This window comes from Anabrus simplex, chromosome 1 (assembly GCF_040414725.1).
Source record: "Anabrus simplex isolate iqAnaSimp1 chromosome 1, ASM4041472v1, whole genome shotgun sequence".
Taxonomy (NCBI): Eukaryota; Metazoa; Arthropoda; class Insecta; order Orthoptera; family Tettigoniidae; genus Anabrus; species Anabrus simplex.
The window spans coordinates 306,335,374-306,362,512 of NC_090265.1; positions in this window are offsets into that span (position 1 = coordinate 306,335,374).

Consider the following 27,139-nt stretch of genomic DNA (forward strand, 5'->3'; position numbering starts at 1 on the left):
TGAGATGAAACCACCCATGCTTATGACACTAACAATTTGACCGCGTCTCGTGTCTTACCCTTCCTGGGCTCACTTATTACTCACGCGGCCAAACGAGGTCAAACGACGTTGGCAGTCACGTACCATGCCGAACTATTACATTCGTCGGGCTGGCCACAGCGCTATTTTACCAATAGACATGTTTAGGGGTGTGAAGTTATAGCATTAATAATAAATTATTAGTATAGTTTCAAACATGGCCAAGTCCATTGACCTGTTTTTTTCGGGAGAAGCAAAAAACTCGTTTAGGATATTAATTCATATATATTCAGACACCTTATTCTTTATGTTTCTTAACAGAGGCTTCTAATTCATTACCATACAATTTTTACAGTCTAAATGTATTACATGATTTTAAAAATGTATTTAAAATTTGGACTTGACCATGTTTGAAACTAACTATGGGACTTGGACAATTTTGAAAATAACCTAAGAGGACTTAGCCAATTTTGAAACTTACTTAAGAGGACTTGGCCATCTTTGAAACTTAGATTAGAAAATTTGGCCTACTATGCATTATTTCAGCTTCGCCGTTTTTTGGGTATGCTTATGCGACAGTACCTTAGAATAAAAGCATATTGTATAGCTTTAACGGGGTGTGCATAGTATGCACTATGAAAGTCTTTTATATCTTTCATTTTCAGTAGCCTACACTTTTTTGTTCCTCTGTGATTACAGGTTGGGTACTGTGGTAAAGATGTCGCGGAATACGTAAGGAGAAAAGAAATCTAGATTAGGCCTATTTTCCAACTGTGTTCATCTTGACTTTATTTGGAACAAATATGATTAAAAATGATATAAGATATAGTGACAAATCTTTCAAGATTTTAAACATTATGTTTGTGTAAAATTACACAACATTGTAATCAATGTAGAGGCTAATTAACATTTACATAGTGTATATTTTACAAATATGTGGATTCATATAGTTACTTCAATGTACATTCTTCATATTATACCTATTCAATACCATCGTGCCTTCGAAATACATCACCAAGCCTTGATTGAATCACCACTAACAACACGTTGATGATTGTATTATACTCATCTCAGCTGTTTTTCCCTCGTGCGGTTCCAGGTGGAACGATCACATTGCCGCTTTCTAGAATGGCGTTTATTTATTTCCTCCATTTATTGCACAGCAAGTAAGCATCCGTGGCTCAGACGGCAGCGCGTCGGCCCCTCACCACTGGATACCGTGCTTCAAATCCAGGTCTCTCCATGTGAGATTTATGCTGGACAAAGCGGAGGCGGGACAGGTTTTTCTCTGGGTACTCCGATTTTCCCTGTCATCTTTCATTCCAGCAACACTCTCCATTCTCATTTAATTGCATCTATCAGTCATTAATAAATCACTTTGGGGGTGGCGACCCCATCGTACTAATAGCCTATATCTGCTTCATTCATTCCATCCCTGACCCGGTCAATGACTGGAAAACAGGTTGTAGGTTTTCATTTTGCATTGCACAGCAAATTTGAATACTATTAAAAACGACCGATTAATTATATATATTTATTATTTTAACGTGTTTATAAATATACACGCAAACAAAACCACCACATGTGACTCGAACAAACTTCAGTCAACCATTTTACCGAAGACACCACGTGACTGGATAGCGCAGGGTTATTGGCTCGTGCGGGTTAACAGGGACTTGGCCGACTTTGACATGAAACCTCATTTTTTGCTGTAATTTTAAATGTGATCTGGCCGGATTTGAAACCAACTTTCGTTCTCGTTGTATTCATCTTGTAAAGAGGAATCCATGGAAGTCAAAACATCAGAACGTGCAAAAGATGGACTTGGTCGTGTTTGAAACTATACGCCTCGTATCTATTTGTAGCAAAACTGATATTAAATTTGCATTTTGATAGCGTGGATTAAATAGCATTTACTAGTTATCCGTTTTGCTGTTTTATTAGGCCTATTGGAGAGAGGTAAATGAAATTTAACCTAATCAATATTATGATGTCCAGTTTATTAACTAGACCTGTAATAGTTTCAGTAAAGGTACGGGGAAAGGAAGTCAGAAACAAACAAAAATCATGACATTGCGTAAAAGAGTGAATTTTATAGCCAAAAATGCTTGTAGAACTCTTCACAGATTTTAATTTAAAAATACTACTGCGCAAGCTCCACTAGTTCCATCCTTCAAATATAACACTGAATTGACGCTCACGTTTAAATTTTACGACGACACGCAATTATTGTAATTTAAAAATTAGCGATCGAAATACGACAAATTATAAACAGCGCGCACCATTGTAATGATGCCTTCCTTCACCACTCCTTGTGAACGACCACCATGTGCTCTGTAGCAGACGGAAGCAATGAGTTGTAAATGCACGGTTTACAATATGCCAGGTTATTCGGCTGACTTCGTCATCAAGTTTCCAACCATAACGTATGTAAATAACGAAAAAGTATGAATATATTAAAAAATCGCATTCTTCGTATTTCGACGAAAATACAGTTTATAGCCACAACATCCACTTATAGGGGCCCAGCATTAATTCGCGATACTTAAATAATTGCCCTTAAATGGTTGCAATTATGGGAGATGTAAAATGAGTTAGTATAGGCGCAAAAAAAAAATCTTGTTATTTGTCGCGGTTGCGATATTTCCATGCCTCTAGGCATAGTCCTACCGCCAAAATTTACTTAACAAACATTGCTAGCACAATAATGGAACTGACATATCCTTAAGTAACAAATTATGTTGACTTTTCTAATTACTGGCGCTCATAGTCCTCGCTTGAAATTAGACTTGGGAAACGTACGTAAATCCCGTTCTTGCTGAAGTGAGGTTACAGTGTGATAACATTTGTGACTTCAAATGTTCGAAATAGTGAGTACTTTTCTAATGAACTTAGGCTATAACTAGGAAGGAAGTGCAAATTATGAACAAATTTGTTACCACTCCGTTATCCACCTTCAAGGGAAGTTGGAAATTCGGCAAGCAATAGAATAAAAAAAGGACGTGCTTTCACATTACGTCCCTTCTCATTTTTGTTGCTGAAGCTGGATGCATCTCATTCAAGACAATGAAACCTGTCCCAAACTTGTGGCATAGCAAGGAACTTTACGTGGGTCAAATAGTTTCAAAGTTAGTCTTCCTCTTCATTATATGTTTACCCTCCAGGGTCGGTTTTTCCCTCGGACTCAGCGACGGATCCCACCTCCATCGTCTCAGGGGCAGTGTCCTGGAACTTCAGACCCTGGGCCATGGATACAACTGGGGAGGATGACCAGTACCTCGCCCAGGCGTTCTCACCTGTTATGCTGAACAGGGGCCTTGCGGGGGGATGGGAAGATTGGAAGGGATAGACAAGGAAGAGGGAAGGAAGCGGTCATGGCTTTAATTTAGGTACCATCCCGGCATTTGCCTAGAGGAGAAGTGGGAAACCACGGAAAACCATTTCTAGGATGGCTGAGGTGGGAATCGAACCCACCTCTACTCAGTTGACCTTCCGAGACTGAGTGTACCTCATTCCAGCCCTCGTACCACTTTTCAAATTTCGTGGCGGATCCGGGAATCGAACCCGGCCCTCCTGGGGTGGCAGCTGATCACACTAACTTCTAAACAACAGAGGCTGACCTACAGCATTATCTCCCAGATAAAATATTAACTGCTCTCCACAATATGAGATAAAGCAATTTTATTTTTTCATCAACTAGTGCGTATTTAACGGGAATGAGAGAGGAGGATATAGGGTAATACCACTAAACCCTTTGGGAGAAACGTGTCATTGTTCTACTCGCGGACAGTGTCATTTAGAAAAGTTTATTTCTTACCTTCCGTAGTGCTCTAAGAAAAGAATCGATAAGCAACATAGCTGAAGTATGACGAAAGTCACATCAGAGTTATTGATGTACTGCTTCCCTAAATTAGAATTAATAATAATAATATTGTTGATTTTATGTCTCTCTAACTACTCTAATTTAGAACGTGGCTGTATCTGATTCGCTTTTCGGATTCAATGTTCAGATCAGCGTCTGTTCCAAATGCATGTGACTTACGGCATTTTTACGTTTCCAGATTGTTAATGACGCTAGTTTCCGGCGGTGGCACAAGCGCACTGTTGAGCACTGCTGTACGTGCGTGTATCTGCCTATCTCCATTAGCGTTCCGCTGTTTCCTTTCAAGATACCATCAGCTAACGCGTTTCACTTGCTCATCTCTTCTGCCGTGACTCACTCACATAAAAAGGTATATTTTACTTTTTGTAGCATGAGAGAGTTGGGTCTAATCACAAAGATTAACACCGATAGTGGTCTTGCTACCGCCAGTGCACCTTAATAGACTTTAAACCCTTTCTGCCATTATTGAAAAGAATAATAACTAAACGAGCCAGCAAACTGACAGCCACGTGCTTATCGTCTCCATGATTCACAGTTTCTGTGTGAAGGACAGCTTTTTCGTAAGTTGGATAGTACTTGGAACCAGTCCAATGTTTTATCCTCATTAAGGAAGTAATTTGAAATCGTTTACCTCATGTACTTGGTATACATTTTACTGAGAACCGGATTTACATCTTGGGACACACGCATTTTGTTTTCAGCACAATCACGGAAAATAAACAGCTTCTATAGATCTAGAATGTAAAAAGTCCCAATGGAGGATCACCATAATTTTCTTCAAGTATTATCAACATTTTGTACGAGGGTTGTAAGTAAATTAGTGGCAACGTAGTCCAGACACTCCCACTAGATCGGGCATGCGCAAATAGAGTGTTGGAGCGGTCAAGTGGCGTTCTTGTCGGTGTGTAGTGTGCATTTGACGAGCAATCAAGTGTGAGTGTTGTCAATGTGTGGCGGTTCTCAGTAAAATGTACACCAAGTACGTGAGGTAAACGATTTCAAATTCCTTCTTTAACGAGGATAAAACTATGGATTGGTTCCAACTATTCAACTTCCGAAAAAGCTGTGTATCGATTTCACCGCTCTAGAGCATGTTTTCAAAAGGTGATCAGCGTTTGTTGATTAAAATATGGGTTGCTCGGTGCAAAAATCCATCGGAATGTTATCGAGAATTACTTGAAGCCTGCGGCGAGAATGCATTACCGTACAGGACGGTTGCACGAATGGTCAAGGCGTTTCATGCGGTGCGGAATAAGACTGCGAATTTTCACCGCACAGGTCGTCCGTCCATTCCTCAAGATCAGATTGACATTGTGAGTGGTCTCGTTTCCATAGACCATCCATGCACTGTCCGGGAATTTTCCGTAGAGGTTGCTCTCAGTCATCAACCGGTGTGGCACATACAGACGAAATGTCTTAACTTGAGAAAAATGGCGCCCCGTTTGGTTCCACAGCAACTCACCGACATAGAGAAATGGCATCGGTATTCACTGGCTGGTATCCATCTGGACAGATACCGCAACGAAGGAGAGGCATTTCTGAAGCGTATTGTCGCTATTGATGAGACGTGGGCACGAACCTATCAGCTTGAATTAATGTGTCATTCGAAAGAATTCGCAACATCCACAGACTTTTCTACAGGGTATTATTCTTACGCATGCTGTGCCTGAGGCACAAACCGTTAACAGTGACTGCAATTATCGATTTCTGGAGCGATATCTGTGTCGCGTACACCCACGTTCATTACGAGACGATCGTGTTGAATGACAACACATGTTGTCATGTCGCAAACAATGTCAAGCTCTTATTGGAACGGTGGCATCGGGAGGTCAGTAGACATGAGTCCTTGTGACTACGACCTGTTCCGAAACTGAAGGAATCCCTCCGAAGTCACCGATTTCCTAACGTGGCATCTGTACTTAGTGCAACTGGGCATTCCGTCGCTGTCTTGCCAACGGCCCCAAACGGCTTCCCGACTTTTGGCAAAAGGAAATATGCTTTGCCGATGACTACATTGAAGGAATGTAATTCAATTGTACTTGTTAGTTAATTAAATATTACCTTCTATCAACATTGCCACTGCTTCATTTACAACCCTCGTTTGTTTTCATAGATTAGGTGAATAATTGGATTATTTCCCGGCATCAGTATACAGTGTACTTTATCCTGTTCATACATTTTATTTAGTTTGACAGAGTCTATCACAAGCTGACCACCTTGGAAAAGACTGGGATGTCATCCTCACCTAAATTATCATTATTACATAAAATAACTCTCAGTCGTTTCTAATTTTATAATCTATATATTTGAAAACGCATGGCGTTTTCTTTTTCAATCCGTCAACAGATCCCCACTGGACCGATTTTCATGAAATGTGATTTAGCTGAAAGGCACTTACACGTGCATGTGCCATTTACGACAAGTATGTTTTCTGTCTACTCCTACTAGGCCAGTTTTTAAGGTTTTGCTTTAAAGATACATATTCTAAATTTCGCATCACTGCGTTTTTCGTGCATAGATAACACTTTATAGGAGTTTCTCATTGTTCAAACGAAGCTTCCTCCCGGCTTCAGAAAGCAGATTCAGTCAGTTCCAATAACTGACAAGGACAAGAGTTGGCAATACCGTAGTTAATTCTGTAGTTGACAACAGATGGCACTACTACAGTTACATTCTACCAAGGTCTACATAACGAGCTAGAATATACAGTCATGGGAAAAAGTATACATACACCTTCAACGTTAAGGAATGTTGTAGTTTGTAGATGACGCAATGCCCATAGGTTGCTAGACATTTCACTACTTTTCTATATTTCGGTATTTCGCGTAACATGAATATTTATACGTATACCGGATATATTAATAGTACTTTAGAAATGTTTGTTTTAACAAACTCATCAGCCAATAAGTTCGAAATATAGGTGCATAAAAAGTATTCGTACAGGTGGTTTATCTTCATATTGAAGTACTTGATGACATCCCTTGCACCGAGCTGGATAGCTGCAGTCACCTAAGTGCGGCCAGTATGCAGTATTCGGGAGATAGTGGGTTCGAACCCCATTGTCGGCAGCCCTGAAGATGGTTTTCCATGGTTTCCCATTTTCACACCAGGCAAATGCTGGGGCTGTACCTTAATTAAGGCCACGGCCGCTTCCTTACCATTCCTAGCCCTTTCCTCCCCCATCGTCGCCATAAGACCTATCTGTGTCGGCGCGACGTAAAGCTACTTGCCAAAAAACAAAAAACAAAAACAAAAACGTCCCTTGTTACGCAGGTAAGCAGTAAAGGTCACGTCTTGTACACGTCTTGTACACGTCTTGTACTAAGTCAGCTGTGCTTCAGTCGTTCTAAACAACAAGTGATATAGTCAATCAGTAAGATGGGCCACAAAATGAAAGAAACAACAGAAGAAGAGAGAAGAATTATAATCCTGGCTCATAATTCCTGTAAATTGCTCTGGAAAATATCTAAACTTGCGAAGAGACCAAGATCTACAATTCAGGGAATGAAATGAAGTGTCGTATGGCTTTTAGTGCCTGGATATCCCAAGACGGGTTCGGCTCGCCAGGTGCAGGTCTTTCTATTTGACTCCCGTAGGCGACCTGCGCGTCGTGATGAGGATGAAATGATGATGGAGACAACACATACACCCAGCCCCCGTGCCATTGGAAGTAACCAATTAAGGTTAAAATCCCCGACCCGGCCGGGAATCGAACCCGGGACCCTCTGAACCGAAGGCCAGTATACTGACCGTTCAGCCAACGAGTCGGACAATTCAGGGAATCATTGACAGGTATGGTGAGAGAACAACTTTCAAAAATGCACGTAGAAGTGGACGTCCATGCGAACACGATGATCGAACTAAAAGACTAATCCTCAGGAAAGTTAAGAAAATTCCTAGAATCAGCGCTGCGAAACTGAGGTCTGAACTAGGATATGATTTAAAACTTAATATCTGTGCTTCCACAATGTTTTTATATACGAATGGGTATCAATGTAGAAATTCCAGGCGAAAATCTTTAATTACCCCAGCAAATAGAAAGAAAAGACTACAATATATTACAGACTATAAACATGCTTCCCTAGAATTCTGGGATAGAGTTATATTTATATATGAAAGTAAATTCACAGTTTTTCAAGAACATGGCAAACGGTGTGGAGGAAAACGAACACAGAACTCGAAGAAAAAAACTTCTTCCTTCCGTGAAGCATGGTGGAGTTTGTTGAATGGTTTGGGGGTGCATGATCGATCTCAACAGGAGTAGGTTCCTTAGAATTCATAGATGAAAAGATCGACCGTAAATACTATATTGACATTTTGAAGAAACATCCAGCATCTAGTGCCGAAAAATGGGACTTCTGGGTAATTATGTATTCATGCAGGATAATGATCCAAAGCATACGGCCCTTAATGCACGATTGTGGATTTTATACAACACACCTAAAACTATGGTAACATGTGTGGGCTTATCTTAAAGAGAGAGCACAAGAAGTATGTTATCAAAGCCAGTTGTGAAAATGACTCTTTTGGAAGAATGGGGTACGACTGAGCAAACCTTCACCTTCAAGCTAGTTCATTCAATGCCTAGGCGGCTTGAGACCATTGTAAAATCAAAAGGATTGCCAAAAAGAAAATACTAAAATCAGTGGGGAATGAAAGTAAAACGGGACTGTTCGAATACTTTTTATGAGTATGAAATCATGGTATTTTCATTTACTTAAGTATTAATGACAGAGGCGTCTATCAATTTTATGTTTAATGATGTATATATTTTTAAATAGTGTACAGAAAGCTAACCTATTGATGTTATACAACGTACATGACAATAAGTGCACTAAGTAAAGTATGTTTGTTTCATTATTAAGCGCATGAATACTTTTTACTATGATTGTAGAAAGGTGGAAGCGCTGCCTGGCTGAAGCTAATTGAACGAACGTCCGCCATGCTTTCAGTAGTCACATAAGCAAGGAGGCATGTCTCCTGAATAACGAAAAATATTGAAAATACACATTATAGAAACACTGTTGCAAAAGTGAAAACCGTTAACCGAAAGCTTAGAGCATTTTGATGTTATAAAGCTCTACAACTGGCATCCGCATGTTATCCAGTACAATGAGATTGAAGTCACGCGTATAAGGATTATTGTGTTGCTCTAAATTGTGTCTCTTATCTGAAGGGACTAGATTATACAGATTTCCAAGAGATAAGAACAGAAGAACAGGAGGGAAAAATGGATGCAGAATCGCCGACGTGATAAGTGGTAGCCAACAGAATATTCACAGCTAAGCGATGTTTGCTTCATAAAAATGAAGTAATAGTCGCCCAAGTGTCCACCTCCGTAGCGTAACGGTTAGTGTTGTTGTTAGTTGCCGCCCTCGAAGGCCCGGGTTTAATTCCCGGCACTGCCAGAGATTCGAGAATGGCAGGTGTCCTGGGATGTGATAAAAAGTGGTACAAGCAGCTCACATTCATTCGGGATATGCCTGAAAACAGCTGTACCACCTCTGGACGAAGACACGAGTTTTGTCCGGCTCCATGGCCAAATAGTTAACGTGCTTGCCTTTGGTCCACGAGGTCCAGGGTTCAATTCCCCACAGGGTTAGGGATTTTAATCTTCATCAGTTAATTCCTATGGTTCGGTTACTGGGTGCGTGTGCCGTCTTCATCAATAGAATCCATCGTAACTAGGGCCACATCTACACAGTCGCGAAGACAACCCGTAAGACATCAACTAGAAAGAACTGCACCATTATTATTATTATTATTATTATTATTATTATTATTATTATTATTATTATTATTATTATTATTACCGAAAAATTGGTTATGCGGGTTGGGTCACCTAGCGATTTGATTGCCTTCGAGGGATAGTGGGTTCGAACTACAATGTCGGCATCCCTGAAGATGGTTTTCCATGGTTTTCCATTTTCACATCAGGTTTCCTTCCCACTCCTAGCCTGTCGCTACAAGACCTATCTGTGTAGGTGAGACGTAAAGCAGATTGAAATAAAAAATATATATGTTATCACTCAAGGGTATTATATTTTCTGCTGTAAACTAAAGAGAGCAAAAGGAATCAAGCTCTTAAAATAGATTATCATCCCTATAGTGTTTATATTTTGATATATTTATTCTCATACTGTTGTGTTAGGCCTTAACCAGTATACAATTACTTAATTTTAACCATCTACACTTCTTTCAATATTACATTACTTTGGTCATGCTTTTGAACCGTAAATTAGACCCACTGGCTGAAAAATTCCATTGCAGCTGCTCAAAATATATTGATACCCCATTTCTTATTGATGACAAAATAGAGGTATTATTTCACAATTTTGGCGATTAAATCCATTTCCAATATACAAAATTCACCTACATACAAGATGGAATGCCCTCATCGAGTCTAAAGATAGCGGCTCTATAAGTAAGATTTGTGTCTTGACCTGTATATAGACTTTGCTTTGCATTTCTAGCATGTGGTTAAGGATATTGGTGAAGATATGAAACCTTATTCACTTGGAGATCTAAAATTCCTTCTCTCCTCCAGGTTTTAGAAAGCAATTGTCTGTTATGTCCACAGAAGTCTAGTAAACGCTTCCTTTTCCTAGTAGCTTCCCAGTCTTCCCCATTTACTTATCACTTTTTCCTTTTCATTTTAGCATCTTTCAGCTCTCTGAAAGGAACTTAAAATATAATTTGTGTCTTATGACTATTCTTTTCCTCCAACTTTCCTAGTCACTAATGAGAAATAACGGTCTAATCTAAACTTATGATGAAGTAACTCGAACAAACGTAATGAATAACACAGCAAAAATTATTCGTAATTAACAAGGTGGGAAGTAACCGCCGTAACGGGAAGAACAATAACAAGTAAAAGATGAACAAGGTAAGAAAAGAAAGTACATAAGTAGAGGAAGAAGAGGGTGGTTAGGGAATCAACGAAAATGTGGTATTGTTCGAATAAGAACTTTATTTATTTATCGTATGGCAAGTATACAAAAAAAAAAGAAAATATGCAATATATTTAAGGATAAGAGTGTTGGTAACGTTCACATTCGCAAACCAATGTCCAGTTGCTGTAGCCATTTTAAAAAGGGAGGTGTAGCACTGATGATATCTCGGGCTGGTCGATCATACTTCCTCAGAGGGCACTCCTCAATAATGTGCTGCACTGACTGGAAAGGGGATCCGTAGTCACAGGCAGGGGATTCTCGAAGTCCCCACTTATGTAGCATGACATTAAATCTAGTGTGGCTTGTTCTTAAACGGTTGAGTTTAGACTACTGGTGTCTCTTTGCGGGTCCAATTGTGGGGTCATGGATGCCTTGGTGTTTCACACATGCAGAGCTCCAGCTGTGACGCCATTTTCCTGTATATTGAAGCAGTTATATCACGCCATAATGGGTTCCTTGATTTAAGACGAGAGTTGGGGAGGTCAATAAGGACCTCATGGATTGGGAGGTTCTGTGGATGATCAGGATGGTGTAACTTTTTCCACTCGTGTATTGTTGCTTCCTGTCGTCTCTGTCCGGAGGCTATATGTTGCTGATAGTATGTAGTCACGGGAATGGGGCGGATTTTAGTGTGCCTGTTATGGTTCTGATATATTTGTTCAAATGGACGTCGACCTTCCTAGTATGATCGCTACGTTGCCACACCGGTGCGCAATATTCAGCCACTGGATAAACGATGGTGAGGGCAGTAGTGCGTAGTGAGTATGCATCAGCTCCACATGTAGTCCCAGCTAGTTTCTTCATGATGTTATTTCGTGACTTAAGTTCCTGACTTGTGTTTTCCAGATGTTTTTGTATGTTAAAGAACGGTCTTAGATGTTGCCAATATACTTTTGTTTTAAATTATGTTTAATTCCTTGTTGGCAGATCGCAACGTTCAGCTTTTGGTGAGCTATTTGGTTACACAAATGGAATGAGCATACTTCTGCCTTAGCCTGATTTGGGCAAAGTCTCCAATTCGTGTAGCATGCATTCAAGTTTCCAAGTCGTTGGGGAGAATGCTTTCCCCCTCCTCTAATGTAACAGTTTGGATAGTGATGGCTAAGTCGTCAACATAGCAGAATGTCTTGCTGATGGTGTCAGGCATGTCACTGGTGTACAATCTGAAAAGTTGTAGGGCTAATACATACCCTTGGGGTAGCCCATTATTTACTGTAAAAGACTTGCTTGTTTTTTGCCCTATGGTAACCTTGAAGTAACGATGTGTCAGCATGTTCTTTAGAAAGGCTGTAAGTTTTAGGCACCGTCTATGTTTTTCAAGTTTGAGTAGTAGTCCATCCCGCCAAACTGTTTCATATGCCGCTGTCAGGTCGACAAACGTGACGGATGTCTTTAGCTACTTCTGGAATCCTGCCTCAATGTATGATGTTAATGCTAATACTTGTTCACAGAAGCTTCGTTTGATTCTGCAACCCGCCTGATATATTGGTGTTATGTTATTTATTATTTCCTGGATTCAGTTGAGGATGAGACGTTCCAACAATTTGTAGAAAACACTCCGTAGTATAGTAGGACGGTAGTTTGAGGTAACATCTGCTGGTTTTCCTGGTGTGAGGATTGCCATGGTGTGAGCCACCTTGAACTCTGAGGGAATTATTCCAGTCTCTAACACGTCGCTGAAGAAGTTCTTGAGCCATGTTTTCCCATGCTTTTCAAGATATCCTATGAATTCAGGGAAAATACCATCTAAACCTCATTTTTAGCATGTTGATGGCTTTCTCAATTTCTTCTTGGCTGAATGAATTAGCAAAAGTGGAGTCATTTTGGAGGCTGCTGTTCATATCTACCTTATGCAGGACGGCTGCTAGTCTACACAAACGGGCGGCCGAACTAGATCCTGGGTTTCTAACGGTCAATTAAAGTTATATCGGAAGTTGAAACCAAAATGAAACCTACCAAAGGCAAATATCAGAGCCAACTGATAAGAAAGCTTGGAACAAGCGCTCACATTCTACAGATAAATGCAAAAAGCCTGTCAAAGGACAAATGTGAATACCTTAGTAAACTAGCTGCTGACCAGAACATTGACATCCTAACAATACAAGAAACTCATTTGACAGAGGAAGATTTGGAAAAGGAGGTAAGATTTCAGGATAGAGAAAATTATAGCAAGTCCTTTCTCGCCTGTCCATGGATCAATCATGTATGCCAGAAATAATATTTGCAACATTTCAGAAGTGAACTCCCAAAGAGTTTACAAAGCACCTCACTCCACAACTGCTTTCACTGTCCACCCCTTGTATATACATAGGAGACTTTAACAGTCGTCACACATCCTGGGGCTACCCAAAAGATGATGAAAATGGAGAAAAAGTGGCTATGTGGTGTGATAGCCAAAACTTATATCTCAGTTCTGTTGCTAAAGCAAAGAAAACATTCCATTCTGCTAGATGGCAATCTGATACCAAACCTGATGTGGTCATTGTTTACACGGACGAAGGAAAACTCCTCCCATACCACACAAGAACAGTCCTTCAACATTTTCCAAGAAGTCAACACAGACCCACTCTAATCAGTATAGGTCCTGAAATACCAGTTGTCAGATCCATACAAAACCCAAGATGGAACTTCAAGAAGGCAAACTGGGACCAATACAGATAAGAAGTAGATAGTAATCCGAGATGGATTCCCCCGAAGGCAGAAAACTACAAGAGGTTTATAGGCGTTGTCATCGGTACAGCTAAGCGAAACATCCCCCGGAGATTCAGGAAGCAATATATTCCATGCTGGGATAAAACTACCCAAAAAATATATGAACTTTATCATAAACCTGGTGATCCTGAAATGGGAAAAAGGATATTAGAAGATCTGAGTAAAGTAAGAAAGAGAAATAGAGAGATCTAACTTCTCAGCTGAGCTTTAGTCACTACAGCAGAAATCATGGACACTCATTAGGAAAATTGACACTGCTTCGAACAACGCAAAGAGGAGCCAGTAATAACACCAAATGAAATGGCACTACATGTAAAATCAGGAGCTGACAAAATTCCAATAGGCACCACTACGAATAAACAAGAACTAAATGGAGGGAGACGACTTAGTCATTGCTAAGCCGAACACCTATGATCCAAGCATCTTGAGCCGGAGTTTACATGCTGTAGGGAGCCAACTTCATTTCCAATCCTCCTCTATTCAAAGCGCGAGAGCTACCCATTCAAGACGTGACCATGCTCAATGTGCCTTAACTCCGCGGATCTCACGGGATTCGTTATTACACCATGGCTATACAGTTGGTTAAGGGTAACGAATTGTGTGATAATTAAAACTTTCCTTTATCTCATAATACATCGTTCTGAAGTTCAAAATTGATCAGGGAAGTTCCAGTATGACGGATGAGTGACTCAGGTGGTTCCTGACTTCCATACACTCCAGATAAGACGTGAGCCATGGGAGTGACAGAGGGAGGAACAGGAGTAATGCATCAAAATCGGCCAATATTGTGTCATTCAACAGATCAGCAGTATGTACGATGTACAAGTATAGTATTTGAATACAAAGGATAATATAGCATTTACCCTCAGTGGAAACCGTCACTGTATTAGAAAGTTGTAAGATGTCACGAAATTAGAATTAACCATGCCCCTTTGGTGGTTAAGAGTAAATAGAATTCCTACTAGTTCCATCCATCGAGTGAGTGAGTTTTCAGTGGTTTATCATTTCCACAACAGGCAAATGCTGGGTCTACACTTTGATTAAGGCCACAGTCGCTTTCTTCCTTGTCATAGACCTGTCCTATCCCATCATCGTCGTAACATCTGTCTGTGTCAGTGCAACGTAAAACAAATAGCACAAAAAGAAGTTATCTGCATGTTTTCCTCAGCTAGTACATATCACATTTGAATGTAGAAAAAGTTACTTTTCTGGCTAGTTGGCCGTAGCGTTTCACTGGTAACTGCACCCTGCATTCTCAATGGGTGAGTACTCTCTGCAGGGCAGTACCAGGTTCAGCTATTAACCCAGTTCGACTACGGCCTACAATCCCGGAAGATGATTTCTTCTAAATTAATCGAGACGCCCACCGTGAAAGCTTAATCTGTTCTGATGAAAATCCACAGCCTGTTTCCAGTTATTCGACCGGGTCAGGAATGAAATGAATGAAGCCCCCATCTAGCGGTGAGGATAGGAAACGTGCCGGCTTCCGAGGCCTGTCGCATTCCTCTGGGGCAATGATAAATGATTGTCGGATGAAATGTTAATGGAGAGCGTCGCTGGAATGAAAGGTGACAGGGAAAACTGGAGTACCCGGAGAAAAAAACCTGTCCCGCTTCCGCTTTGTCCAGCACAAATCTCACATAGAGTGACCGGGATTTGAACCAAGGTATCCAGCGGTGAGAGGCCGGCGCACTGCCGCCTGAACCATGGAGGCTAAGCTGTTCACCTGAGTATCATATTTACTCACTGGGTTAGGAATACACCCTTCAGTGTAATAGTCTACTTCATTACTTTTAATTTAATTAAATAATTAAATTATTTTTATTTATTTATTTATTTATTTATTTATTTATTTATTTATTTATTTATTTATTTATTTATTTATTTATTTATTTATTTATTTATTTATTTATTTATTTATTTATTTATTTATTTTAAGCGAGTACCTACAAAACTTCCATTAATTATGGCACCGTCTTTCTGTGTTCAAGATGGTTACAACAGCCGATATGTTTGTGTTTCCTTTTATTTTTAGAATTGGCTTTACGTCGCACCAACACTGACAGGTATTATGGCGACGATGGGATAGGGAAGGGTTACGAGTGGTAAGGAAGCGGCCGTGGCCTTAATTAAGGTACATCTCCGGCATTTGCCTCGTGTGAAAATGGGAAACCACGGAAAACTATCTTCAGGACTGCTGATAGTGGGGTTCGAAGACACTACCTCCCGAATGCAAGCTCACAACTACGCGCCCCTAACCGCACGGCAAATTCCATCGGTTACCTTTGAAATGCCTGGTATTTTCGGAGTAAGTGGAGCAGTCAATAGAACGTACACATTTAGTACGTGAGGCATATAAATATCAGTTAAACCAAATACTATAGGGAGTCTAATCTAACAATTTTAATTAATGTTACTTTTGTCGGTGATTTGCGAATTTAACCTTACATTGTGTAACGATTGATAGTTTACTTATATACCTTCATAACGGTGAAAAAGATGAAGTGAAAGATAGTATATCGCCGTTGACGGGACAAAACCTCCTATGTAAAATAGCTTAGAACTTTGGCCGTTAAGATTCTGTCAACTAAGGTGCAATATTGTGTGAATATTGTCACGGCATTCTCACTCTTCGTAATGTATATGCTGCGGGTCAGTATATCTCCAAAAATATTATCATACAGGGGTTTTGTCCCGGCAACGACGATATACTGCTTCAAATTTTGTATCGATTACTTTTGCCATCCTTTATAGCAATGTCACTGAAACCAGCCGACCCTCTTATTTTACAGTACGGAACAGGAAATCAGCTAGGGAAGGCAGTAGACCAGAACAGCCAAGCTAACAAGTAGCATTTATTAAACCGAGGCAGTGGGAGATGAACAAATTCCTTTAAGGATTAATCATGTGAAAATGAATATTCGTCCTACCCAGCAGAGTTGTGCTTCATTTGTAAGGTTCATTACTCAATTGATCATGGTTGTGGACGACTGGGAGCTTTTAACGCAGGTTTGAACAACAATGTTCCTACGCCTGGCTTTGAAAATAACGCTAGCCAGTCTCGTGATTGCCACTAACTATAATGATTAATATGGTGTTTGTTTTAAGGGGAAATCAACGAGATAGTCACCCTCTATTTATTATAATCAGAAGAGAAATTAGAGTTGATCAATGGAGGTCATGTTAGAATAATGAAAATGAGGTACGAGTCATTGGGATTAATACGAGGCTGAGCTAAGAGCTCTGCGTTTGCCACATTACACTTCCAAGTTGAGAACGCCTAAGGGAAATCTGATAAGTAATTGGCAGGCTCCAAGTTTGTGAAAAGTTTTGAGTTTGTCTATTTGTGAGTTTATGTCAAAGGAGAGAAGCGAAGAAGAGTGAAAAACAGATTTATTTGATTACCTGTGGTGTTTACTGACGTCTATATTCACTTACCGAGGAACGACGGAACTGTTTCGTGCATTCGATAATATGATCATTGGTTGTGTGTATGTATGTATGTATGTATGTATGTATGTATGTATGTATGTATGTATGTATGTATGTATGTATGTATGTATGTATGTATGTATGTATGTATGTATTTACATTTATTCGAAAGGCACCTTTGTTCACTTAACCACACTGAATAATTCATTGTTCATGCCACATATAAATTTAATCATAATCAGTATAAAGATGTGTAAATGCATGAGATATTATACCATATTTTTATGCAGAGAATGTTAGAATTCGATATGCGAATTTAGACGTCCATTCACAAATACGCGCGGTTAGTTAAATGCGGTTCATTGATAGTCCACCATACAATATTCTGTATTTACATGAAATAGCTTTTTGGTCGTAATTTACACAGCGTAGTAAATGAAATAATCGATAACCACAACAGAGCATTGCTTTTATAATTCTACTTTCAAGTTCGGATATAACATGGCCAATGTAGTTAGGAACCAGCTACGGGAATACATCACGATGAGCCATGGTTGTGTGCGAAGTAACGGTCCGATGTATTTGATCTTTGAATGTCAGTCCGCATCCTCTTTGTAGTTTGGTTCATTCTCCACTCTTTTAAAGCTAGCCTGTTTCATATTATGGATGGAAATTCAGTGCAATACTGCTAGAAAGTCGTTTCAAATTCGATGAGATTTCGTTTCAAAGAAACGTATATCATCCAACAAATATTATTCAGCTCAGATGTTTCTGGTGGTACAACCATTGTGTTGGGACAGTGACTTTCTTATATGCTTATTTCTACAATTGTCCTTTTTTATATTTATTTGTTGTGGTAATTGAATTATTGAAGTGGGTTTAGTGTGTCCCACTCGGCTGCTGTGTTGGGTGGGCTGGGGAGACTGTTGGACTTGTCTTGGCAACAATGATCGTTTATAGATTTGAACTTGAGCTACAATGTTTCGCTTATGGCTCTGTTAGCATTGATCGCCACGCGCTATTGTGTTTCTGAACTTCTGAAATGTATGATGTAAATATGGATAATAAATTAGCATTAATTGTCTTCCGTGTAATTTGTACATCATGAGCTACAGGGGAGATGTTGTTTTACCAGCAAATAAACACATTGTATAAAATCAAAATCACCAGGAAAATTATTTCAGAGAGAAATATTTATTGAAAAAAAGAAGATTGTTGAAAACCGTCCATAATCCACTGAGGATAAACAGGAGTATCTAGAATATCTTATTGTAATCAGATGCAATAGTTTTAAAAGTACCATATGTAAGAAAACAACATTATTGCGTTACTTGGCGAGAAAGGAAAATAAAACGGAAGGCTGCTTATGGCGTAGAGCAAGTCTTCCTGACGGAAATTAATTAGACCGAATTAGATCTAAAACAACCCTTTTACACAACACAATATAAGAGTGCTTAGTGGCCCCTTGCCAAATCCTGCCAAACGTGGCTGCAGGACATGCTAATCTACTAGGGCCTGATCATTCTTCACGAGCTGCTGGTGGTCAGAGATGATCCTCGAGAAGTTATCAGCGGTTTTCAATGTCAAGTTGGCCATCATCATGGCGATTTAAGACTTGTTGACGGCTTTTTCATAACAGTTCTGCTGAAGACAACTGGTACCAGTCTCTCAGGTTGCTTAACTAGTAGACTCGTCCGCATCCTCCACTCTGTTACAAAATAATTTCCCTTTCACAAGTTGAAGTATTCGGTATTCTCTTCAATTAACCACAACATGAAGATTTATTGCTTTATTACTTAATTACTTAATTAATTAATTACTTTATGCAACATTAATATATTAGATTTGTTCGAGGAGAATGCTCACTGTCAATAATTGAACACCACCTTTCCAAATACAGTTCCCTGGCTAAAATCCCTTCCGGACGATATTACGTGATTATAAGTTACCTCGTGATGTAGGAAGGGAAAGTACGCTTATGACATCTACTAAGGTCAAGGGTTGAGATATTAGGACACTGCATATAGCCTACAATGAAACTCTGATTAATGCTAGACAGCACAATATTCGTCCCACCTTGGCCAAGAGTTTAAAAGGTTACAGCATGATTGTCACAGCATTTCGACTAGTGACAGCAATCGTCAAATAAACATAATCACATTCACCTAAAATTGAAAAGTGGGTATGTAACTCAGATACGCATCAGATTCGAGATTGATGTGCACATCCAGGATAAATCAATAAACAGGAAAAGAACAGGCATAACGCGCGTGCCCATTGGTAGCTTATTAAATACCTATCACTTCAAGAACATGTAGTGGTGGTACTTACGGTCAGAAGCAGAAGCATTATTACGTATGTTGGACAAGGTGTTGCCATCAGAGCACTGAAGGAATCCTTTAGAATAATGAGATACCCTTGGAAAACAAACTCATGTTAATGCACTCAATGCAACACAAATTACATTTCTCTCTTGCATGTATATTTCAATACTTTCTGCTCACATTTATCTTGTGCTGTAGTCTTCTAAGTTCTTTTTATTACCTGTAATTCGGGAAGATGAATAATTAAACACACATTCAATTGCTTTTTTTCAGCCACCACGGGAAGCCAATACAGGGAAAGGTTCACAGTAGTTTCTCTTATACGTCGGTCCGAAATAAAATTGATTTGTATTGTGAGGCTGCTCCAAACGAAGCATATAAAGTGTAATTTCGTTGCTCTCATCAGATCATGGAGTGTACTTGACACTATAAGCTCTATTTCCTACCTCCCATATAATGTTACGCTCCAGTAAATTCGTTTAACTCCAAGGAGCTCTCACACAGCCCACTGCTGGCAGCGCTACTTACAGCTACTTCTTAGATCTTCTAAACTCGATTCCATTTCCTACTAGTGGTCTGCACCCATACGGACCTGGAATATTAAGGCGAGGAAACTTCGTCTTTATAACTTTGCCATCCCCAGCGTGCCCTTATATAGTATGCGGCAGAAAAATCAGTACTAAATTTCCATATATGCCCTGAACATAAAGATTATGACATGCAAGGTGATGACATCAGCACGTATCTAACTGCGTCAGTATAACATAGGGTCAAAATGTACACCTCAAGTTTCATGCATTGTTTGTAACGGTCCTGTAGATTGTTGAACATATTGATAAACGCATATGCCACAAGGACACAACAATGATTGTGTGTTCTCTTGTCATTCGGGAACATTTCTGACGAGAAACCAGATTCTTTCAGCATGCCCCTGATTTACGCATGCGGTGGCGTGAGATCCGGTGAGTAGGAAGGGAACGGTAAAGAAGGCAATATCCAAAGTATCGTTGCAAAATTGAAAAAGACACTCCAGCCGTGTGGAATCTAGCTCCATCTTCCTGTATCCATTGTAGTTACAATAACAAACATTTGGCGACCCTCAATACAGTTCGATGTTCAAAGTATATTTGTAAATTCAGGACTGCTTGTTTTGCCGCATAATGTACGTGACCATTAGAATAAACACGAGAAATGTTTCCGTGTTGTATCGCTCAAAAATGATGTCTAATTTTCCTTTGGGAAAATCAAGTGATCAAAACTATGTCTTTATGGAACTCAAATTAGTAACGATTAATGTATTTACATCTAACGAATTGTTTCAAGATTCAACTGTATGGAATGTGGAGTCGACAAGTGTAGTATTCGGTGCATCGAAAGTGGAAACTGACTCAGGGCCAATGTAACTACCACGAATGAAACAACCAGTTCTCTAGAGTACGATGAAATGAGGCTTTTTTTGATAAAAGTCATACGGCACCCATTGCTCTCCCTACCAATGACACCGTTGTTTCAGTTCATCGTATCGTGAACAACAACATAGACTGTAACCGGGTTGTCTTTAGTGCCGAATACAGGTTCTCTTTTGAATTGACGACGGCTGTATTCGTGCCCCGAGGCCTCTTAGTGAGCGTCTCGATGTTGCCTTTTCTGTTGTGCAACACACCGCCCCCACTGTTTGTGTAACAGTCTAGCGGGCCATCGTATACGACAGTCACTCACCTCTAGTCGACACATCGACAACACAGCGCTATGTCCAGCACATACTGTAGCCACGTGTGTGTGATATGACAGGGGTTCCTAGAGGCAATTTCTGTTAAGATAATGCTCGGCCGCACAGAGCAAGGGTATCGCAGGATTTCTACAGCAATATTACCGCACTTCTGTTGCCTTCCCAATCGACAGATTTATCACCTATCAGATATGCATTTGACCATGTGGGGCGCCAGCTTCAGCAGCCCAGGAGTTTACACGATCTAGAGGACCAGTTGCAGTAAATATTGATGGATGTGTCACAGGATCAATCAATCAATACTGAACTGCATTTAGGGCAGTCGCCCAGGTGGCAGATTCCCTATCTGTTGTTTTCCTAGCCTTTTCCTAAATGATTTCAAAGAAATTGGAAATTTATTGAACATCTCCCTTGGTAAGTTATTCCAATCCCTAACTCCCCTTCCTATAAATGAATATTTGTCCCAGTTTGTCCTCTTGAATTCCAACTTTATCTTTATATTGTGGTCTTTCCTACTTCTATAAACACCACTCAAACTTATTCGTCTGCTAATGTCATTCCACGCAATCTCTCCGCTGACAGCTCGGAACATACCACTTAGTCGAGCAGGTCTTCTTCTTTCTCTCAGTTTTTCCCAGCCCAAACTTTGCAACATTTTTATAACGCTACTCTTTTGTCGGAAATCACCCAGAACAAATCGAGCTGCTTTTCTTTGGATTTTTTCCAGTTTCTGAATCAGGTAATCCTGGTGAGGATCCCATACACTGGAACCATACTCTAGTTGGGGTCTTACCAGAGACTTATATGCCCTCTTCTTTACATCCTTACTACAACCCCTGAACACCCTCACAACCATGTGCAGAGATCTGTACACTTTATTTACAATCCCATTTATGTGATTACCCCAATGAAGATCTTTCCTTATATTAACCCCTAGATACTTACAATGATATCACACGAAACCTGCATATCTCCTCGCCGGCTCGTATAACGTTTTATAACCAAGGTAGAGGCGGATCCAGACTACTACAGTCACACCTCAACCGTTCATTTTTCCTCAATGAATTATCATATTGTTCTGATAGTGTACCCGCTTAATTATATCAACGTTACAATTACCCATATTAAATTTCACGCGATTTCGGCAACTGCTTCTCGGGGCACTTTATTTTTTGGCGAACGAGTGGACATACTATATAATACAACCAACACTTTAACAATCTAATTGTGTGATTTGTACTAGTTGATGGGTTTGTGTAGTTTTTAAATGGGAGAATACTCTTTTTCGAAGACGAAGTTGAATTATACCAGTTTTCTTGTAATTTTCACTGATGTATCTGTATTGAAAAGAAAATCACGTACACAAACAATCAGGAAATTAAACTCAAAAGTCTATCCGTCTACTGAGAGGCGCGTTTCAAACCATAGGATGAGACTGAGACAGGCAGGTGAATGAAAGTAACAAATTTGATCTTGCTCATACCAAACTGTAAACAACAGGTCTCACCATCAAGTGCACACTATGTAGCAGGATGATTACTATCTGTTCCCGAGTAAATATAATTCAAGAGCAGACCATCTCCAGGACTATGGACTTCTAATTACTATGAGATGAAGAAGGAGAATGATTGGTTAAATATTTCTCTTTATCGACTGTCTGTTTCCTGCACCAAGCCTTAATCTACTTGAGCGTTGTCGAACTGGACAATGACCGGGCGAGTTGGCCGTGCGCGTAGAGGCGCGCGGCTGTGAGCTTGCATCCGGGAGATAGTAGGTTCGAATCCCACTATCGGCAGCCCTGAAAATGGTTTTCCGTGGTTTCCTATTTTCACACCAGGCAAATGCTAGGGCTGTACCTTAATTATGGCCACGGCCGCTTCCTTCCAACTCCTAGGCCTTTCCTGTCCCATCGTCGCCATAAGACCTATCTGTGTCGGTGCGACAAAAAGCCCCTAGCAAAAAAAAAATGGACAATGGGACGTATTTACCATGTCCTGGTGCTGAAAGACACTTGTCAACCTCCCTGTTTCAAGATGTGATCCAGATCTTGGTAGGGTTCCACCTCCTACAAGGTCGCTGTAAAATGACAGCTGGGGGTTGTTAGTATAATTAGTTTGGCTCGAGATGTTCCATATTAATCTTCCGACGCCTCTTCTAATGTAGGATAATTTCCCTCCCATCCCTGCCTGCATCTTGTCAACTGTTTTGCTCGTCTTATCACGCTTACAAAAGGAGAGGCTAGACTCCTGTCTTGCCATCTGCCACGCTGTGGCTGCCGAGACCTTCCTCACCTAGTAAGTATTATTGCTATACTTCAACCAAGTAGAATGATTATTAAATATTATCCTCGTCCTTATGGTAACTAACTACATTAAAGATAGACGTAGAAGTATTATTCCAGTGCTGTATGCTTAGTCAGGGGCTGCCTGGCCGAGGCGGTAAAGGCGTGCTCGGTTCGCCCGGAAGGACGTGGGTTCGAATTTCGGCAGGAAGTCGTAAAATTTAAGAAACTAGATTTTCACTTCCGGAGGTGCATACGGCCCTGAGGTTCACTCAGCTTACACCAAAAATGAGTACCAAGGTAATTCCTGTGGGCAAAGGCGGCCGGGCGTAGAGCTAACCACTCTACCCCATCATATGCCCAGGTTAACAATGGTGGAAGCCTTTACCTTCCACTCCTCCAAGGGCCTGTACGGAGGTGACCTTGCCTTTTTTTCTTTTTGCTTTTTTGTATGCTTAGTCGAGAACAGTCTTGAAACTTTGCATAATACAGCTGGCTGATCTTTAACAATGACATAAGGATAAACAGGATGGATTGATGTCTTCATTTTTTATTGCTTTGAATTATTTAGGATATATTTCTTTCGAAGTGCATTACTTTTGAGCTCATGTGCAAGGTTCTGGGGCTATAAAGTCCATTTGTCCGACTCGTTGGCTGAATGGTCGGCGTACTGGCCTTCGGTTCAGAGGGTCCCGGATTCGATTCCCGGCCGGGTCGGGGATTTTAACCTTCATTGGTTAATTCCATTGGTTCGGGGGGTGGGTGTTTGTGTTGTCCCCAACATCCCTGCAACTCACAAACCACACATAACACTATCCTCCACCACAATAACACGCAGTTACCTACACATGGCAAATGCCGCCCACCCTCATCGGAGGGTCTGCCTTACAAGGGCTGCACTCGGCTAGATATAGCCACACGAAATTTAAAAAAAATTAAAAGTCCATCTCTGCGAACATCTTTCAAAGTGCCCGGAGTCCTGGGGTTGGTTCCGGTACGTTTTGGACCTTGAATTGTCGGGAACAGATAATAATCATTCTACAAGGTAGTGTGAACATGATGGAGTGAACTATGTCTTTTAGTCTTTTATGTCTCATTCTAGGCCTTGACAATAGGAAAGTGACTTAATTAATGGCGTATGGCCTCCGGAGAGGCCTGGTGCAGGTCTTTTCCTAGTAGACGGCCTATTAGGCGACCTGCATGTCTGTGAAGATGAGGGCCCTACCTAGGATGATTTCTAATGTTGAATACGTCGAGCCATTGGAATTAACCAATTAAGGTTAAAATCCCCGACCCGGCCGAGAATCGAACCCGGGACCCTCTGAACCGAAGGCCAGTACGCTGACCATTCAGCCAACGAGTCGGACAGGAAAGTGACTGAGGTTGAGCAAGTTCCTGTTATGAATGATATGAAAATGTCATTCATAGGGTGGACTGGTGCATGCATATCTGTGGTCTTGACAGAGTGATGTATAAAAGCAATTTTTGGCTCAATAATGATTACAATACCACCAGATACAACTCAAGACCTCCGGTCAAAATATAGCAGAAAGCAACTTCGCGAGGATTCTTTCAAGAAATGAAGCAAATTACCCGATAATTGGAAAATAATAACATTTTACTCCTACCGGAAGAAGAAGAGCTTCTGGATCTCCACGGAGATAGGTCTGTCCTGTGGGCAGTACAATGAGGCAATCAAAATGAACTGACTAGCTCTAGGGCGCCGGCCTTCTGAGCCCAACTTGTCAGGTTTGATCTGGCTCAGTTAGATGGTATTTGCAGGTGCTCAAGTACTTCAACCTTGCAAGGGTAGATTTAGTGCCACATTAAAGACCTCCTGTGAGACAAAATTCCGGCACTTTGGCGTCTGCGAGCCGTAAAAGTAGTCAGTGGGAGGTAAAATCAGTAACATTATTATTAATACCTGTGAAATCTCTCCTCAGTGGATGCCTTGTCACTACCCATTGTAGAAGATGCAACGAGTATGACACGTGCTAGGCTACTGATAAGAATCAACCGATATAAAGAAGTACGCTCACTGCTGGCAGCCTTCTTAAATGAAACGGCCTCGAGGTGTACGAAGATGTATGATACCTTCTCGCAGAGAACCCAATTAACATACGAAAACCAAGCAGAATTTTCCGCGACTTTCCGTAGGTGCTCGCAAAACAAGGGTCTCTTTATATTTATGCAGTAAGAATATTAATGTTCTTAGAATAAAACATTATTTTTCATTATTTCAAATGTCAATTAGGAAAGAAATGCCATTATATGATGTAAAGGCATTTGTTTCTCTCTCTCTCTCTCTCTCTCTCTTCCCAACGATTAAAGTTCGATCACTTCATTGGCTTTCCATCAATAGCTCGAATGTTCTATCACTACCTTATCCTTTGTCCAGTAGATCTTGTTCTTGGCATTGGTTCTGGTGCGTGCGTGTGTGTGAAAGATCTTGTCTGGTAACCTGTCAGTGTAGTACATTACACACTTCTCAATTCACTTGTGTCATTTGAGAGTGCAATCCATTCCAAATGACGAATGACACCTACTGTAAGTTAAATTGTCGGGAACCTACCATGCTGACTCCTAGTTTACGGTCATGGGCGACAAAACATATGCTTTTTCTGGGCAGGGTAGGGTATGGTTATCTAGTTGTACTTTCACTTAAAGCAATAACTAGCACTACCATAGGCAGGAAAATTACCTTTCCAACGATGGTTGTTTTTTTAAGGGGCCTAACATCGAAGGTCATCGACCCATATTATTACCTTTCCAAGACCTTCGTCATTTACACAGTATGCTCTGTATAGCTTAAGGGCATTATTCTGTAATACATTTGAAGACAATACCGTATTGAATTGTTGGAAATTGGGGTGTATGCTATTACACTGGTTTTTTTAATTCTCTGCCTACGAATTTAACGTTTTTCTTCAGCATCCTTCAAGTAGTAACATTATGTTAGATTATAAACGCATTATGGATGTATATCAATCTGAGTTAAATTTTTCTTCTTATGAAATGAGAGTTTATGAACTAAGAACAATATATACGTGTTTTGTCGTATCGGTGAGCGTGACAGTTATTCAACCGATGTGATTAACAGAAGAAAAAGCTATTAATTTTCGTAAGGAGGTACAGTTAGAGTTTTACAATGTTAAAGTTTCTATTTATAATTATATTTTTAATCCCAATACGTTTCTTTATTCATTATTGGTGAGTCGTTCAATCCTTAATATATTTTATAACTTTTTTTTGGCGTGTGCTGGTGGTGGTGTTACCATACAACAGTATCGTGAACTACAGTATTTTAAGTTTGCTACCTACCAAAGTTAAGAAAGGAGATTTTTAATTTTAACAATTGAGTAACCTTTCGCGCAGAGCCATACTATATTATTACTGTGAAATATATGTAAGGGACTTTTTGGAGAATTTTTCAGTCGATGACCAAAGTCACCTAATTTATAAGGCGTGATCAAAAAGTTTGCGTTTGAGTGCGTTGCTGCAGCGGACATTCAACGTAGCGCGATTCCGATGTGGGTCTATTAGCACAGACATGTAGGCAAAGGGATTAGTGTGTCGGTCGTGTCGTGCCGAGGTGAATGTGTTAATTGCGGACACGTGAACTACGGCGACGTTATTACCAAATGCGTCCAAACAGGACCAACGTGCTGTTATTCTGTTCTAGGCTGCCGAAGGACAATCACCGGTGGACATCCATCGGAGAATGAAGCCTGTGTATGGGGCAGAATGTCTGTCGAAAACTACCGTTGTGCAATGGTGGACCAAGTTCCGTGGAGGTCGCGTTTCGGC